Raw genomic sequence first — 17,588 nt, forward strand, 5'->3', positions numbered from 1 at the left:
ATGATATGCCCCATAGCCATGCAGGACAGTCCTGTCAGGTGTGTAGGACTATAGTCCCACTCGTGCATTGTGGCGCCACCTGTATGGAGTGTGATAAATGTTGCTGTGTGCCATTCAGGGGCCACAATGTCTGATACAAGGCTATTACTGAATACGTTGGTCAAGTGGGGAGGCATGTCGTTCAGAGGTTTGTGGACATCACAGCCTGGGACTTTGGAAGGTGACATGGGGCCAGTGTCCCAGGACATATAGAGTGCAGGTTAGTACTGTGTAAGTGTGACCGCAGGGACACCACAATGTTCCTGCATGGATTGTGGCCCTGTAGTGAGTGAGAGGGTGTAATGTTAGCATTGAATCCATCCGCCAGCATGTTGCCAACATCACCTGGGTCTGTAATGTTCCTGAGTGTCTGTTGTATGTGAGAGCAGATGTGAGTATTGCCATTGACTACTGACATACCACCATAATGCCTTGCGGTACACCCCGGAATGTGTCGCAGTAATGTTTACGTAGCTAGTCTTGGAGTATGTGATGAGGGATCCTGTGGCCCTACCGAGGCTGACCAGTGAGCTACCCCACCCATGGGATTGTACACCACTGTGCAACAGCCTCCACCTGTTGTTGTAAATTATGTCCATGGAACATGACCACCAGAGTGGCGTCTGTTATCTGGTGTGTACCATCATGGCTCTGTGTGGAATAGCATGGTCCATGCAGTCGTGTAGGTGCTAATGAAGTGCACTGGGGTATGTTTCAGCATTTGTATGTGCATTGCCCATCTGCACGGGTGTCATGACATTAACTACCACTGTCATAAGATGTCTGTAGTAGGTGTTGTAGTACTCATGTACTGTGTATGCCGTGAAGGGTGTGGTGCTGGGATGTGGCTAACTAGGGTGATTAGCATATGTTTGGAATCCACCAATGAGGCGATAACCCCAGGTGTGGAATACCAGTCACATGTTGGTAGTGTTCATGTCAAGGATAATGTTGGTCTTGGAGGTGGTGTGTATGGGTTGATCCAGCCGAGTGGAGGTTATGACTCACGGATGTGTCGGTACATGAGTGGCTATCTCAGTTAAGTGTGGGGTAGTGTCAGTCACACATCAGTAGTAGCTGTCTGAGCCCTACTGTCCAGTACACCAACATATGAGGTGTGGTAACCGTGGGGTATGTTGTTGAATCTGTAGCTTGTTACAATGTGTATAGCCATTACGGACACAGTTAGTTGCACGTGCAGCACCTCTGATGCATTGTGCTAAGTAACTAGCCAGGATGTGTGTACAACATAGTGGGATATGGGAACACCTCAGCCGTGGGTGTGCCGGTCCAGATATGTGCCTGAAAGGTATGGTCTGTCTATAACCTGTTATTGCAGGTGTGCTCTGCAGAGCCTAGAGGCAGGTCCCAGTCACTGCAGAGATATTGATGTGGTGCATTATAAGGTGTGCCTTGCCTGCGTGTGTCACAGAGGAAGATGCAAGCATTGTGTCACATGACCCCATGTCTTGCTTGCCAGTTAACGTACTGCCTGTGACTGTTAGTGGAAACTGTGCAAGACAGGCAGTATAGAAGCAGCATGAGCCGTACATGTGATCTGTACTCCCAGGGCTGACAGGTGCAGGTCATCTGTGCCAAAGCATTGTGTTTGACCAGTCAGTCAAAGCGGACAGATACCAGATGCCTGTGGAATGACAGCAGAAGCATAGGCAACTGTTGAAGTGACACAATCAGTCATTGTACAGTGGTATTGGGTCCGGATGAATGCATAATGCTCCCCAGGGCTTGGCCCACACCTTCAGGGCTACAAGACCGGTGAGCTATTGTATGTCCCTGCACACATAGTCTGTGAAGTGGCATCTCAGGGCAGTCACACTAACATGGAGAATGACAGTCACATCGTACCTGGTGAGGTGTGGCATGGGTGCATAGGTTATGTTGCAGAACCAGTTACCCGACAGCAAGATGTAAGTGACTATCGCCTTGTGTAGCCTGCTGTGTGGAACTGCAGTGTGCCCACCTACAGAGTGACCTATGACTGGTGTGTTGTGTATATTATAACACCCTATTGGCTGTATGTGATGTGCACACATGAGTCTGTGGGCTATAAGTTGGTGATGTTGTGTTCTGTGATTGGGGCTGCCTCTGGTGCCTACACAGAGTATGGAGAGGTACTGCACAAGTTGTCCCTGTATGTGTGGCCTGTGGTGGAGATCATGTGTGACTATGTGATGAGTGGGGTGTGTTGCAAATGTTACACATCCCCACATGACTGTCAGGTGCAGTCAGGGTTGGTGACAGCATTACCCCCAGCAGGGCTGCATAAGTGTATCCCCCCAGGCTGTAGTGTCGTATGTTGGGAGGTGAGCATTGAATGTGTAAATGAGACAATTGCTCTATTGCCACACGTACGACATATCCATCATATAGACAGGCAATAGCACTGGTACGTGACAGTTGGACATGCCTGTATATACAACCATGTCTCACAGGATATCTGAGTTATGTGTGTACAACAGCTGTTGTACCATAAGCAAGCTGTAAATATGAGGACAGCCAGTGTACCTGTGGGAAATGGTGTGGAATGGGTGCTATATTAATCAGTAGTTCATGATATGCCCACAAGTTCTGAACAAGTGCTTAGCATGAACATGCAATGCAGATAGGGTGTTGGATAATATCAACCCACAAGTGGTGACGACAGTCATAATGGGTGGCACCGCACTATAACCCTGCGGAGTATGGTCTGCATGTCCCTGAACCATTATCAATGTAGATGTTAGCAGTACAGATGTACAAGACAGTACGGATGTTTGATTACAAATACCCTTGTATGTCACAGGAGTGTTCTACCAGTGGCCTGTTGACAGACTCACAACTACAAAAGGTGCCAGAGTGACATGTGCATATCACACTAGTGCCAGCTACAGTAAAACAGGGTTAATGTGCTGTACTCCACCCTCATTGTAGCCCATACCACACAGACAAATGTTAGTCATCTGTGTATGTAAGGATGTGAATGGCCATGACCTATGAGCAATAGCTGTGTCAATGTTGTGAACAACATACAGAATGGGCTGTGTGGGTGAGGTGGGTGACATATGTGCACATTCTGATGGATGATATCAGCATTGTCATCGCTAAGTGAACATCCCTTTACCCAATAACTACCACCTAGGCTGTGGTCAATATTATGGACACTGTGTAAGGGATAGTGCTGTGCAGTACACCTCCCTGACTTAGTGATGTCTCCAGGCCCCTTAGGTAGTCATACAAGGTACCCATGTCATGACAGGGTGCCATCCATGAGCACGGAGATCATTGGACAGGCATATACAGCACTGGGGTGGCCAATATTGGATCACATATCACCTTTAAGGGGTAATGGCCATGCGTGGATGGGCGATACCAGCCTTCACAATCCTCACCTCCACTATGCAGCATGCTGTCTACCTTGCATAAAGCCATTTGCTACACCATGATGATGGACATGCTACATGTCCATATCCTGATCTGAAAGACATACATCATGGACAGCCACTGTCCTAATACTAGGATCACCACATGCTGGACAGATCCCTATGCCATACATGTGACATACTCCCACCATACCATGCAACCCTGTCCATCAAAGCTGCACATGTCATCCCAGTCATACATGGTGTGATGGCCGCATGGTAGGTGTAGTATCAACTGTCTGGATCAGTAATGTGGCACTGAAGCACCTCATGGTGGCATAATGGCTGTTGGTTACAGCTAGGAAACCTTGCCCGTTCATGCTATGGTTGATAACCATCCCTGCAAATGACGTCCGACTAGTCATTGTCCCATGTCTATCACATGTGCAACACAGGCATTACATGGCAGGATGTTGAACAGCTGTACAGTGCTATGTAGATGTATATGGCAAAACACATGCATGTACATGTTACCATGCGTATGTGTGTATTGTCACTGCTCAAGTCCATTAAGGCTGTGTCTGTGTTGATATGTGACATATAAACAGCATCACGGTCAACAGCATTACCGTGGACACATCCAGGCATGTGCAGATAGGTAAGAACACCAGTGCAGGCAACAGACATGCCCACATCAAGACAGCATTCACATGGAGTATGAACACTATAATGAGGTGACACACATATATGGTGATGATATCCAATGCATAATGGGTGTTACATGTGTGTGGCACAAACATGTCAGTCGTGTCAGTGTCATGATGATTTGCAAAGATAACTGTGCAGATGTACTAGATGTCATAGAAATGTATGTGCAGCAGTATCTCTGTACATCGCTGAAACTGTGACCTGTCACGATCATTATGTCTTACAGATAATGCCTCGTACATGCCTTCCAGCGTACAGTCGCCAGGAGGATGATGTCCTCATCCTGTACCTCCATGAGAACTAGGAGGTGTTGTTCAGCCATGTGCCACAGCATGCCCAGCAATGAGACGACCTGTGGCAGGATCTGCGCAGGATGGTGAATGATGTGGGTGGCCAGAACCGCACCTACCAACAGGTGCACAGACACTACACTGACCTGATATGACATGCAAAACAGCGTGCCACTGCAATCACCAGGGAAAAAGGTGGAACAGGTGGTGGACCACCAACCCAGCCCCCTCTCACACACACTGAGGAGTTACTGGCCAGTCTGGGGATACCCTCAGAACAGCATCCACAAACACTATCTGCCATCGTGGAGTTGGGTGTCTCCCAACCAATGAGCCTGGAGTTACCTGGTAAGTCAGTACTGCACATATGGCTACTATATCCAATTTACGTGTATGTGTCACTGTACATTATGTAATGTAACAACATATGCATGGTATGTGGACGCACATGCTGCATACTACAGTATACTACCCTGTGTATGCACACATGTGCATACTATATGCTATTGTACAGGTGAATGAGTTAACATTCACAGTGCACCCTGTGGCTGTCATACAGTCATGGATAATGTTCATACTGCTGTGTCACCCCTGTACACGTACCTCTAGCGTGCTGCACAGACATGAGTCCATTGCAGGTGAGGCTGTCATCAGTATCAGGCATGTAAAAGCATAGATCTATTTGCCATGTGGCCAGTTAACACTTGTGCACTTGATGTTCTTTCCATTCATGATATACAGGTCGCATCACCCATCATTCACACAGGCCACCCGTGTGCAATATAAACAAACAAACTTACCCACCGACATGAAACCAGAGTATTTGTCATCGCTACATGTGTGGTCAGCTGTGCATACAACGGTGGAGGTGTTCTACAATGGAGGCATATGTACTATACAGTGGAACAACAAGTGTGGTACGCAAACAGTACCACACAGTGAGCTGTGATATGGACAGCCCACAGGAGTCACCATTGTGTTATATGCCCCTGAAATGGGTGCTCACATTGCGATGTGACATCTGACATGTCCCAGACACATAGAATATTGGCTGCAATAAAGTCACACTATCCCATAACCCATACCCCACATTCAACCTGTTGTCTGCATAGCCCTATGGATGGTGACATATCTGACATCTATGTGTGTATGTCATATGGGACAACACAGACATGTATGATAGATGGCCATCACACACATTTGTCCAACACGTGCACACATGGCCATGGGGGATGGCCAGAGATACGTAGCCACACAGTAGATGGGATGTGTATACACCTTGTTTCACATTGTCCACACATGGTCCAATTATAGCCTTAGTTGACCAATGATACATTTGCTGTGGTACACTCGACATCCTAAAAGCCTGTGCACAGCCAGTGGAAGTGTCACTAACAGCTACCATATAAGATGTGTTGAACATCACGCCTGTGTCATAGCATGACAGTAGTCACCTCTACAGCTTCCACAGACATTGACACCACATCAGGCCACAGATACTGTAAATTTTCCCTGCTGCTGTAGGACATCACCGTTAGCTGTGCATCTCGTGTGTGTGGTACAGCAATGTCATGTTGGACATGGTGAATTGACAGGTCCGCTATGTGTGGACATGGTTGCCAGGCAGCTAAAACTCTGTAGTTGTTGTGCAGGGGTGTCATCTGTAAGTCCTCCAGTGACCTGTGACATGACACAGCATGGTTTGGTGTGTATACACCTCAGCATCGTGGGTCACAATCCACAATTATGTCATGGGTATGCATGCAGTTATGGCTATGCAATGTGTACATACTGTATAGCAATATAGATGCTTCATGATGCCATGCAATGACACAGTGTCTGTACTTCACACTGTAGAGCAATGTAGATGGCTCACACTACCCTTCCATGCACATGCACATCTGCTAAACATGCATTCTATCTGTAGGGCATACAGACAACACCGCAATGTGATGGCCATTACAACGCTGTACATGTCAGGACACCATTGTGTCAGACATGTATGCATGTTAATGCACATGTCAGCAGATTACATGTCAAGGTCACGTCAGCCATGTGTACTGTTATCCTGTTCTGGTCCACATGGTGTATCATAGGGATGCATGCATACTACCATGATTGTGTGAACTGCATGGCTACTGATATGACACCTGCTTGCTGTATTGTGCACACCAGGGGGTATGCTTACTAACACTAGTAATGTCAGAGCTGCATACGGTCGATGTATCACAGGCATGCTGCATGCCGTCTGTCAAATCACATGCATGATGTGTGTGTGTGTGTGTGTGTGTGTGTGTGTGTGTGTGTGTGTGTGTGTGTGTGTGTGTATGTGCGTGTGTGTGTGTGTCTATTGTAATTTAGAGTCTTTCTATGCATTAACAGGTGATGTAGGTCCATCTGATGTTAGTGTCCCCACAGATACTAGCAGTGATGAACATATGCATGAGGCACAGGCAGGGCTGTCAGGGGCTGAATCTGTGCCAATGGTTGCCATCCCAGCTATGTCCCCCTCTTCCCCGCACACAGTTCTGCTGCCAACACATACTGCATCACCGGTGGCCATAGAGGAAGGACAGTCAGCATCTGTTAGCGTGGAACAGGGACATGGGTTGGTTACAGAAGGTGTGTCTCCACACCATGGTGTCAGTGTAATGTCTGCAGATGTGCCACACAGGCATGTGGCCAGTGCTGCTCGTAGGAGGACCTCTGGCAGACATGCACCTGCAGGACAGAGCGCAGCAGCTGGTATCACCAGACGCATGTTCCAGACTATAATGGCGGCACAGGCACGTGCTGAATGGCAGAACAGAGAAGGGCAGAGGCTGCAGAGGGCTGCTATCCATACCCTAAATGACAACATCCAGGCATTGGCAAATGCTCAACAGCATATTGCTAATGTTCTGAACAGGCGGTTGGGTGACATGGTTAGAATCCTTGACCATGGCTAGGCAATCCGTGAGCATGAGCTGTGTGTGCTGGAACATCTGGTAGGAGTGAGGCTTAGGCCACATGGACGTAGGCCAGCTACACCACCTAGTGCAGGTCGACATGAGCGTGCCACCTCACATGCCCACTCCCATAGTGCCGGTAGCAGTAGCAGTGCAGCTGGTGCTGTGCTGTCCACACCAGGACACAGCAGGCCACGTGGATGTTGCCCTGGACATTCCCAGTGGGGACACAGTTCCAGTGGACATGTGTTGTCAGACAGTAGCCAATCTGTACCTCTGCCTGGTAGTGCCCGTGCTACCCCTGGCAGGCACAGGTCACGTGGCCGGACACAGTGAGCTGTACAACCTAGTCTGTACAATCTGGAGCTGTCAATAATACCCCTGTGTAGACCTCACAAAAGGCAGAACTGTGTGCACACATACATGCACACAGCAAACACATCTGTAGAGCACCACTACACCCACATGCATACTGAAGAGACATGTCCAATCATATCACCGGCCCTTACCCACACACATGATGTCACCCATTGGTGCAGCCTTTGCCCCTGGCACACATTATCACCCTGTGCATATGATGAAGCCTGTGCCACATCCCTGTCATCCGCACCATCGGTGCAGGGACATGCTCAAATGGTCTCATGCACAGGGTGAACAGAATAGTGAGATGTGTATATTACATTAGTTGTGTACGACTATTGAGGGAAGTGTATATTACATTAGTTGTGTAAGAATGGTGAGAGATGTGTATATTACATTAGTTGTGTGCTGTTGACATGCACCAGACATACCATGTAGTACAGGTGTAGCATGCATTGTTATATGTGCACAACCATGTAGTACAGATGTAGCATGCATTGTTACATGTTCACAGTATGTGTCGCGGTAACAATAGTAACAGCATGTTGGTAATGATGCCCTGGTTCACTCCTTATGGTCTACTTGCATGTGCCTACAGGTAGCAGTGTTTGCAGTCTCCCATGTGTAACTGTGGAGTACTCACAGGCATGTATGGCAATCTCAGCATGCTATATGTAGCCTCAACTGGACAGCTGGAAAGTCTAACATACCACAGATGTCCACACATGTACTGATCCAGCAGCAGTTTAATAGGCTGCAGTGGCTAGAGACGTGACATCCATACCAGGTTACATCACAGGTATGTTGACATGGTGCAGGGGTTGTACACAGTGGTCTGGACAATGATAACTTTAGAGGCCACTTGATAGCATGAGGCCTCACTGTGTAGCAGTAATACCCTGTCACAGTACAGGAACGTGCCCACACTCACGAGGTCAACAACACTACAATGCACACTCCATAATGTTGAGGTGAGGACATTTGCCTATGTGGTCATCACCCTCACAGTACTGTGCACCCACATGATGCGACACAGAGAAGGGACATGTATAGGTAGCCAGTATGGCTGACACCGATGGCACCAACTGGGCAGTAGACTGCATCACCATGAGGGGTTGGGATCCTGTGTGTTCTGTATGGTAGCATACACCCTCACTCCATGCACCAGACAGCCATACATACATACGCAGAGACACACACACACTGTGGAGACCACAACTGTCATACACATACGGATAGCTGATGTGTGTGATACACACACCACACCTGCCTACGTCATGCTTTCCACACTGCAGTATGTACAGATGTCTACAACAGTGTACAGGGGTGTGTCACAATTGGGATGTATTCCCCACCATATGTGGCATATATGGTCACACATGCAAACACACATGGCAGTACTGTGAATGATACACATGCTATATGATGATACATCTGAAAGACATGCAGCAGTATTGGCCGCATTATGTGTGCCAATGCTATGTCTGGCAATTGTGCTGCTATATGCACATGGGAGGATGTAAGTGTTACAGGTGTCGAGTGACGTACAGTCAGTAACACCTGACCGCTGTGTAGGTTTTATGTCTTCACCATCAGGTAACAGTAACATAGCGTACTGTTTGCACATGTAATGGTATGATGGCGTGTGACACACCTGTGATCCATACCCGGCGAACATCCATCTACACAGGTGGATCACCACTGTACGTACACACATCCATCCATACCCGATGTGCATCCTACCGTGCTGTCAGTATGTCACCATATACAGGTGTCAATGATGGGGCTGCATTGCTACTGCATGTTGTAGTTAGGCACAGATGAGTTACTTACATCAGCTACTGCACATATATGGCAGCTGCATGCACACTACAGTTTGTACATGTGTCTTGGTCCTACATGCCTGTCATATAGCCATGTTTGTATGCATTGCAATCGGTGGACATGTGTGTTGACATACATAACACATGGACTGTTGTATGATATGATGGGTGTCATGGATAACTAGTACAGAGGGAATGTGTCCTTGGTCAGCATTGCTACCTCATGTACTGTTGGCATTCAACAGCCATGGACCCACCTTCCATTTGCATGCGTATGATTGCTGTAGCCACTTGTCTGCACGGAGGACAGCAAAAGCTATGCTATGTACATATGTGTTGTGTGTGGTCCATGCACATATCCACTGCAACTACATGTATGACATATCCAAACATGTGTGTTCGTTGGTGTACAGCAACAGTCATCTGTCACAGCTGTGTAAGACCAGGGCCCCTGTTATGTGTAGAGCCGACCTAGTTATGTACAGTGGTATCATTGCAATGCATAACACATGATGGAACCCTGTCAGTACATCTGTAGTCTGCACAGTTGTACACCTATGTACAGTCCAGTGGTCATGAGTCACACGGTGTTGTGTTGATGTATTGCTGGTCCAACGACATGGTGATGTCCAAGGGCTACATTGTAGACTGTGGTGTGTGCCTCTGTGATCTGCACCTGAGAATCTGTGATGGCTCTTGAGTGTGTACTGGTCAATACATGTGAGTGGCCTCCATGTATGTGGGGACAGTAATACCATACTGTGCCCTTCCATGTTTGGTATCTGTGTGCATGCAAGATGGCCCTTTGCAACTGCTAAGTGTGTGAGCATGCCCAGTATGCCGTTGTGTAGTTGGACACACAGTACATTCCAAACTGCGCCCTTACGTGTTTAGAATCCGTGTGCATGCAAGACGGCCCTATGCAACTGCTAAGTGTGTGAGCATGCCCTGTATGCCGTTGTGTAGTTGGACACACAGTACATTCAAAACTGCGCCCTTCCATGTTTGGTATCCATGTGCATGCAAGACGGCCCTTTGCAACTGCTAAGTGTGTGAGCATGCCCAGTATGCCATTGTGTAGTTGGACACACAGTACATTCCAAACTGCGCCCTTACGTGTTTAGAATCCATGTGCATGCAAGACGGCCCTTTGCAACTGCTAAGTGTGTGAGCATGCCCTGTATGCCGTTGTGTAGTTGGACACACAGTACATTCCAAACTGCGCCCTTCCGTGTTTGGTTTCTGAGTGCATGCAAGACGGCCCTTTGCAACTGCTGTGTGTGTGAGCATGCCCAGTATGCCATTGTGCAGTTGGACACACAGTACATTCCAAACTGCGCCATTACGTGTTTAGAATCTGTGTGCATGCAAGACAGCCCTTTGCAACTGCTGTGTGAGCATGCCCAGTATGCCACTGTGCAGATGGATGCACAGTACATTCCAAACGGACGTGTGATACTAAGTGTGTGTGCATGGCCAGTGACACCTTGTGTCGGTGATGTGCCTCTGTGTATGGGCATGGCCATTGACAGCCTGTATAGTGACAGTGGACATCCAGGCAAAAGATGTCCATTTTCAGCATCAAGATGGATGCCTACATCGAACACACTGACAGTCTTGCAGGGTGTACTGTCTGTGGTGCGTCCCGTATCTATGTAATGTTGTTGTAGTGCTCCGTAGATATTTATTTGCCCCGATCACACCACTGCCATGTGTTTGTCTACATCTACGTTGGGACAGTAATATGCTTTCAGACTGCTCACTCTCTATACATTCCCTATCGGTTTCTTAGCCTTTGCAGATGATGTCACCCACCTAGAAGTATGCCTCTGGGAGTTCTGTGTTCAGTTATCTCAGTAGCACATTCTGTAAATGCGTATTGCTGTAGTGTGATAAGGTAGTTAGGTGTATGTTCGACTCCCAGCCCTGCCAAGTGTGTGTGTGAGTTTCCAGCTGCCTGGGGACACAGTAATGCTTTTAGATGCCGCACACCACATACATTCCCTATCAGCATCTTAGCCTTTGCGGATGATGTCACCCACCTAGAAGTATGCCTCTGGGAGTACTGTGTTCAGTAATCTCAGTAGCACGTTCTGTAAATACGTATTGCTGTAGTGTGATAAGGTAGTTAGGTGTATGTTCGACTCCCAGCCCTGCCGAGTGTGTGTGTGTGTGTGTGTGTGTGTGTGTGTGTGTGTGTGTGTGTGTGTTTCCAGCTGCCTGGGGACACAATAATGCTTTTAGATACTGCACACCACATACATTCCCTATCGGCATCTTAGCCTTTGTGGATGATGTCACCCACCTAGAAGTATGCCTCTGGGAGTGCTGTGCTCAGTAATCTCAGAAGCGCGTTCTGTCAATGCATATTGCTGTAGTGTGATAAGGTAGTTAGGTGTATGTTCGATTCCCAGCCCTGCCAAGTGTGTGTATGTGTTTCTAGCTGCCTGGGGACACAGTAATGCTTTTAGATACTGCACACCACATGCATTCCCTATCGGCGTCTTAGCTTTTGCGGATGATGTCACCTACCTAGAAGTATGCCTCTGGGAGTGCTGTGCTCAGTAATCTCGGAAGCGCATTCTGTAAATGTGTTTTGCTGTAGTGTGATAAGGTAATTAGGTGTATGTTCGACTCCCAGACCTGCCAAGTGTGTGTGTGTGTGTGTGTGTGTGTGTGTGTGTGTGTGTGTGTGTGTGTGTGTGTGTGTGTGTGTGTGTGTGTGTGTGTGTGTGTGTGTGTGTGTGTGTATGTTTTCAGCTGCCTGGGGACACAGTAATGCTTTTAGATGCCTCACACCACATACATTCCCTATCAGTGTCTTAGCCTTTGCGGATGATGTCACCCACCTAGAAGTATGCCTCTGGGAGTGCTGTGTTCAGTAATCTTGGTAGTGCGCTCTGTAAATGCGTATTGTTGTAATGTGATAAGGTAGTTAGGTGTATGTTCAACTCCCAGCCCTGCCAAGTGTGTGTGTGTTTCCAGCTGCCTGGGGACACAGTAATGCTTTTAGATGCCACACCACATACATTCCCTATCGGCATCTTAGCTTTTGCGGATGATGTCACCCACCTAGAATTATGCCTCTGGGAGTGCTGTGTTCATTAATCTCGGTAGCGCATTCTGTAAATGTGTATTCCTGTAGTGTGGTAAGGTAATTAGGTGTATGTTTGACTCCCAGCCCTGCCAAGTGTGTGTGTGTGTGTGTGTGTGTGTGTGTGTGTGTGTGTGTGTGTGTGTGTGTGTTTCCAGCTGCCTGGGGGCACAGTAATGCTTTTAGATGCCGCACACCATATACATTCCCTATCGGCGTCTTAGCCTTTGCGGATGATGTCACCCACCTAGAAGTATGCCTCTGGGAGTGCTGTGCTCAGTAATCTCTGTAGCTCGTTCTGTAAATGAGTATTGCTGTAGTGTGATAAGGTAGTTAGGTGTGTGTTCTAATCCCAATCCTGCCATGTGCATGTGTGTGTAAGAGTTTCCTGTTGCATGACAACAGTGCATTGCTTTTACCCTATTCACTCTCCATAGAATCCGTACAGCGTCTTTGCCTTTGATGCTGATGCCAGCAAGCTAGATGTATGCCTGTGTGAATTCTGTGATCTAGTAATCAAGGTAGCGCGTTCTGTACATGCATAATGCTGTAGTGTGATAAGGTAGTTAGGTCTGTGTTCTGCTCCCAACCCTGCCAAGTGTGTGTGTGTGTGTGTGTGTGTGTGTGTGTGTATATCTATTTATATATATGTAATGTAGATAGATATTGATATGTATGTGGATATTAGCACTACTGAATGTGCTGCATTATCTGTACGTGAACACCTTTGATGTATGTAAATCTGCTATAGCTCTGTGATAGTGCACATACTGTGTGCTGTAGTGATCCTGGGTTATAGTTGTGTAGTGACCAGTTATTTTGTTGCTGAGTATTACAAAGGACATTGTCAACAATGATAGTACAGCACCTTTAAACGGTTGTGTGCAAATCTCAGCAACAGTCAGATGAGTATGGCTCATATCACTATGTATTAACTGACACTACTATGCAAATCAGGTTAACATCACTGACTCCTGTTTATCCACAGGTTGTGATACAGATCCCAGGAATGTATGTGTATACATTGACAGGTGCAGGACTGGAATATTGTTGAATGCATGGAGGGGTGTCCATGGCCAGTAATGGCGATCTGTACAGCCTGGCAGGTACAGTCTGTGACTATCCCACAACCTCCTGTATATGGCTGACACATACTGAAACTGTGTACATGCAGACACACACACATGAAACAAACAGCTAGGGCTAACACATACACACACACATTGCATCAACATTGGGCCATGCAAACACTGCTGTCCCTCACACACACACATACTTACATGTTGATTGGATGGCTCAATGATAGGCTCTGGAAAAGAAACTCCATACCCTGTGGATATGATGACACCTGTGCCACCACCTGTAATGTGTAACATTGATGCAGGAACAGACTAACAAGGTACTGATGCACAGGGTGGCTTTATAGCACTGTATTAATGTTATACTGTTGTTAACACAAAGTGTGATATCCTTCTAGGTGTATGTAAGCAGGCATGATGCATTGCAGCTATGACCATCAATGTAGTATAGTTTACAGCACTGTTGATTCTGAAGATTTATTATCCATCCATGTGCCATTTGACTGACGTGTGTAGTATTGGCAGCATATGTTTCAGAGTGTGCAGTACGTGTGTGATGTGTGTAGTACAGATTTATACATGCTTACAAACACGTACACTGGCTTACACGACATTACACGGGCTTCAACATTCTTACACTAGCTTACTCGTTCTTCAACGTGCGCACACTGGCTGACACGCGCACACACATGCTTACTCGGGCTTACAGGCACTCACAGGCATGAACACACTGTCAGCAGGCTTGCAAGACACTTCAGTGATATCCATGGCGTACACTTTCAGTTTCCTGACTGTACCTAGGATAAATCATAACACGCCTCTTCCACTGATGAGTAACTGACAGCAAACATGTGAGACATTGCTCCGATAGGATTACAGTGTTTTATACATACACACTCATGATGTCACCTATCATCTACTCTGATAGTCCCCTTAACCTACTCTTCCACTGTAGTGGCTTGGCCCATATGGCCTCAATTGCATCGGATTGCCTACTAATGCTTGGTTACATCTCTAACAGAGCGCTTCCACACATAGCAACCAGTACGCAGTAGCCATCTTATCTTCAGCTTGCCATTCACCTGCACGGCGAACTAACTGTTAACTAAAATTACAATTTCTATGTGTATTTTAAATATTTTTCTTGTTTTAAAAGTGCAGTGCGTTTTTGCGCCATTGCGCTACGTTTACACACTAGAGATCGGGGGAGGGCAGATAAAGTTTTATTAATTTTCAATGGGAAAATATGCTACTGGCCTTATATTTGGCCGTTGGCATGCTTTTTCTACTGAATTCATCCTTTATCTGCAGCTGACATTGCTCAGTTTAGCTACTTGCAGAATGTAACTCGGTTAACATCCGAGTACATAGGTTCATAGGTTCATAGGTTCATACTAGGCCATCTGCCCTAGGGCATTTATAAGCCTAGCCAGAGTGTGATATCCATGGCGTACATTTTCTACTGAATTCATCCTTTATTTGCAGCTGACATTGCTCAGTTTAGCTACTTGCAGAATGTAACTCGGTTAACATCCGAGTACATAGGTTCATAGGTTCATAGGTTCATACTAGGCCATCTGCCCTAGGGCATTTATAAGCCTAGCCAGAGTGTGTTTGGCTTTCACCACCCATTTTAAATTAATTTTGCTATGCCCTTTTTCAAGGTTAGTATACTGTGCCTCTGTCTAACAGTGACACAGAAGTGATACCCGGGGTAAACCTACGATCTCCCATCCACTCATCAAGATTCCTCTTGAAGAGAGTCAATGAGGGACTCTGCCTAACCTGGACTACATTTCTGCACATAACTCTACTCTTGCACGGACAGCTTACTGTTTCATGTATCACAGATTTACATCATTTGCATAGCTTTCACCTACAAATGGGGTTATTTGCATATCCTAACATTGTCCGTGCAACGTTCATTTTAGGGGCTGTCTTACACGCCCCTACAGGATATTGCTGAATAGCTCGGCAGACATCTTGCCTTGCTCTACTCTTCCTCTACTCTTACACACCGGCCAAGGCTCCATGACTCCTGGCCTAAGCTTTGCTGTGTGCTAATATGTCTATTTGTGGAGTATGCATGGCTGTAGGTATGTTTTGACCTGCTACGTCTGACATTTCTACAAAGCAGCTCCCACTTTCATCATTTGTAATGGTGACAGCCCTATAGGTACTATATATACAGCTGTGACATTTGACATGTCAACACATACATGCGGTCAATACTAAACTGATTACTTCAGCGCTTTTCATACCTTCAGATTTTTCTTGTAGTAATATAGTCGATAATACTGTTTCCTATAACATGTATCTGTTTCTGATACAAGATATATCATTTTATTACACCACTACACACAAGAAGAAATCACAGGCCAGATGCCATTACATTCCTTTTGCAGGACACACCCGCCAAGAGTGTTGTGTTCCTCACAAAAGCCAACAGGTGCTAATCAAAACATATTATTTTATCATCTACCTTATGTGTTTGCCAGTATTTCCCCTTTCAGCCAGTGGCAGAACTCACATGTGAGTGTGGGAGACTGAACACTGTATCGGGGACACTGCATAACACCCTGAGGGACACAATTAACCTTCCACATTGACTATCACAGGGCATAAGTATTCATTCATATTTATCGCGGTACATGCTTTTGACTTATACATGTTTTGTCATTTGTCATCCCGTCTTTTTTCACACCTGTCCACCTGATATCACTAGTTCTGTACATTTATTTAGGACAGGGTTACCTTCATACCTCTCAACTGTACACATTTTGGGTAAATGTCCCGAACTTAGACTTATAATGTTGTTCCTTTTTCCATAATATTGTGCCTTTCTGGTAAATTAGTGGCAGATCATTAAGGACTGTGAGGTTAGATAATAATGACAGACATTAGTAGTTTATAACTAATAACCCTCAAAACATTCATACTAATGAATTATCCATTATTCTGTCAATGTTCTAACTTTGTCAGAGGAATATTTAACATAGTCCCTATTTGTACTTATTTAAATATGCCTTTGTCCAGAAGTCTTATTCTGAAAGGTTGAGAGGTATGGTTACCATCTTATTCGTATGCATGTACATCCATAATAATCACTTACATGACACTGATATAAGTCCCTACGTCTTCCCCCAATGGTTTACACAATATCCAGTAGATGGGTTCTTCATTTTTGGAAGGTATAGGCGTGTGCTATCCCCACATAGGAATATTAATCACTCTCATGGGGCGGAACTAATAAATCTGTGCCAACTAACACCTGTGAACCTAGGCCCAAAATTGCATACCCATGATTCCCATACCTGACACCCCTCCACAGTAGTCATAAGACATATTTAATGTGAGCAATAATAAAGTATGAAGATACTTCTAAGCACTATCCACTCTCCGCGTATCAGGATATATGTCATACATTCTGTCAACCCATGTGTTATTACCCTTGCACAATCTACTGTTGCATGTACAGCTATATTGTAGCTGCGGATGTGACGTCCTTAGCTTCGATTATTTCTGGCCGCTGCCTGTAAAAAACACTTTTTGGAGTCCTGTAATTGACACCTATATCCATGTTTAAAGAGTAGAACTTGCAGATTTGGCACACTGGTACTTTCCAGGCAATGGTTTTGAAAGCAGCAGTGTATTTACCTTTCTTGCATGTCTGTATGTCTATCCATAATAGCTATGACGTAACCTATTTATGTACATGTGTTATATCTACAAGGACAAATGTTTATATGTTTGTTATGTATATATCGATTAATGTAATTGTGTGTGTGTGTATATATATATATATATATATATATATATATATATATATATATATATGTCTGTACAGTCTTAATTTCATATATTTATTTAGTTTAAGTCTGTGGATAT

Source organism: Protopterus annectens, chromosome 8.part1, assembly GCF_019279795.1.
Source record: "Protopterus annectens isolate FY-2018-M chromosome 8.part1, PAN1.0, whole genome shotgun sequence".
Classification (NCBI taxonomy): Eukaryota; Metazoa; Chordata; order Ceratodontiformes; family Protopteridae; genus Protopterus; species Protopterus annectens.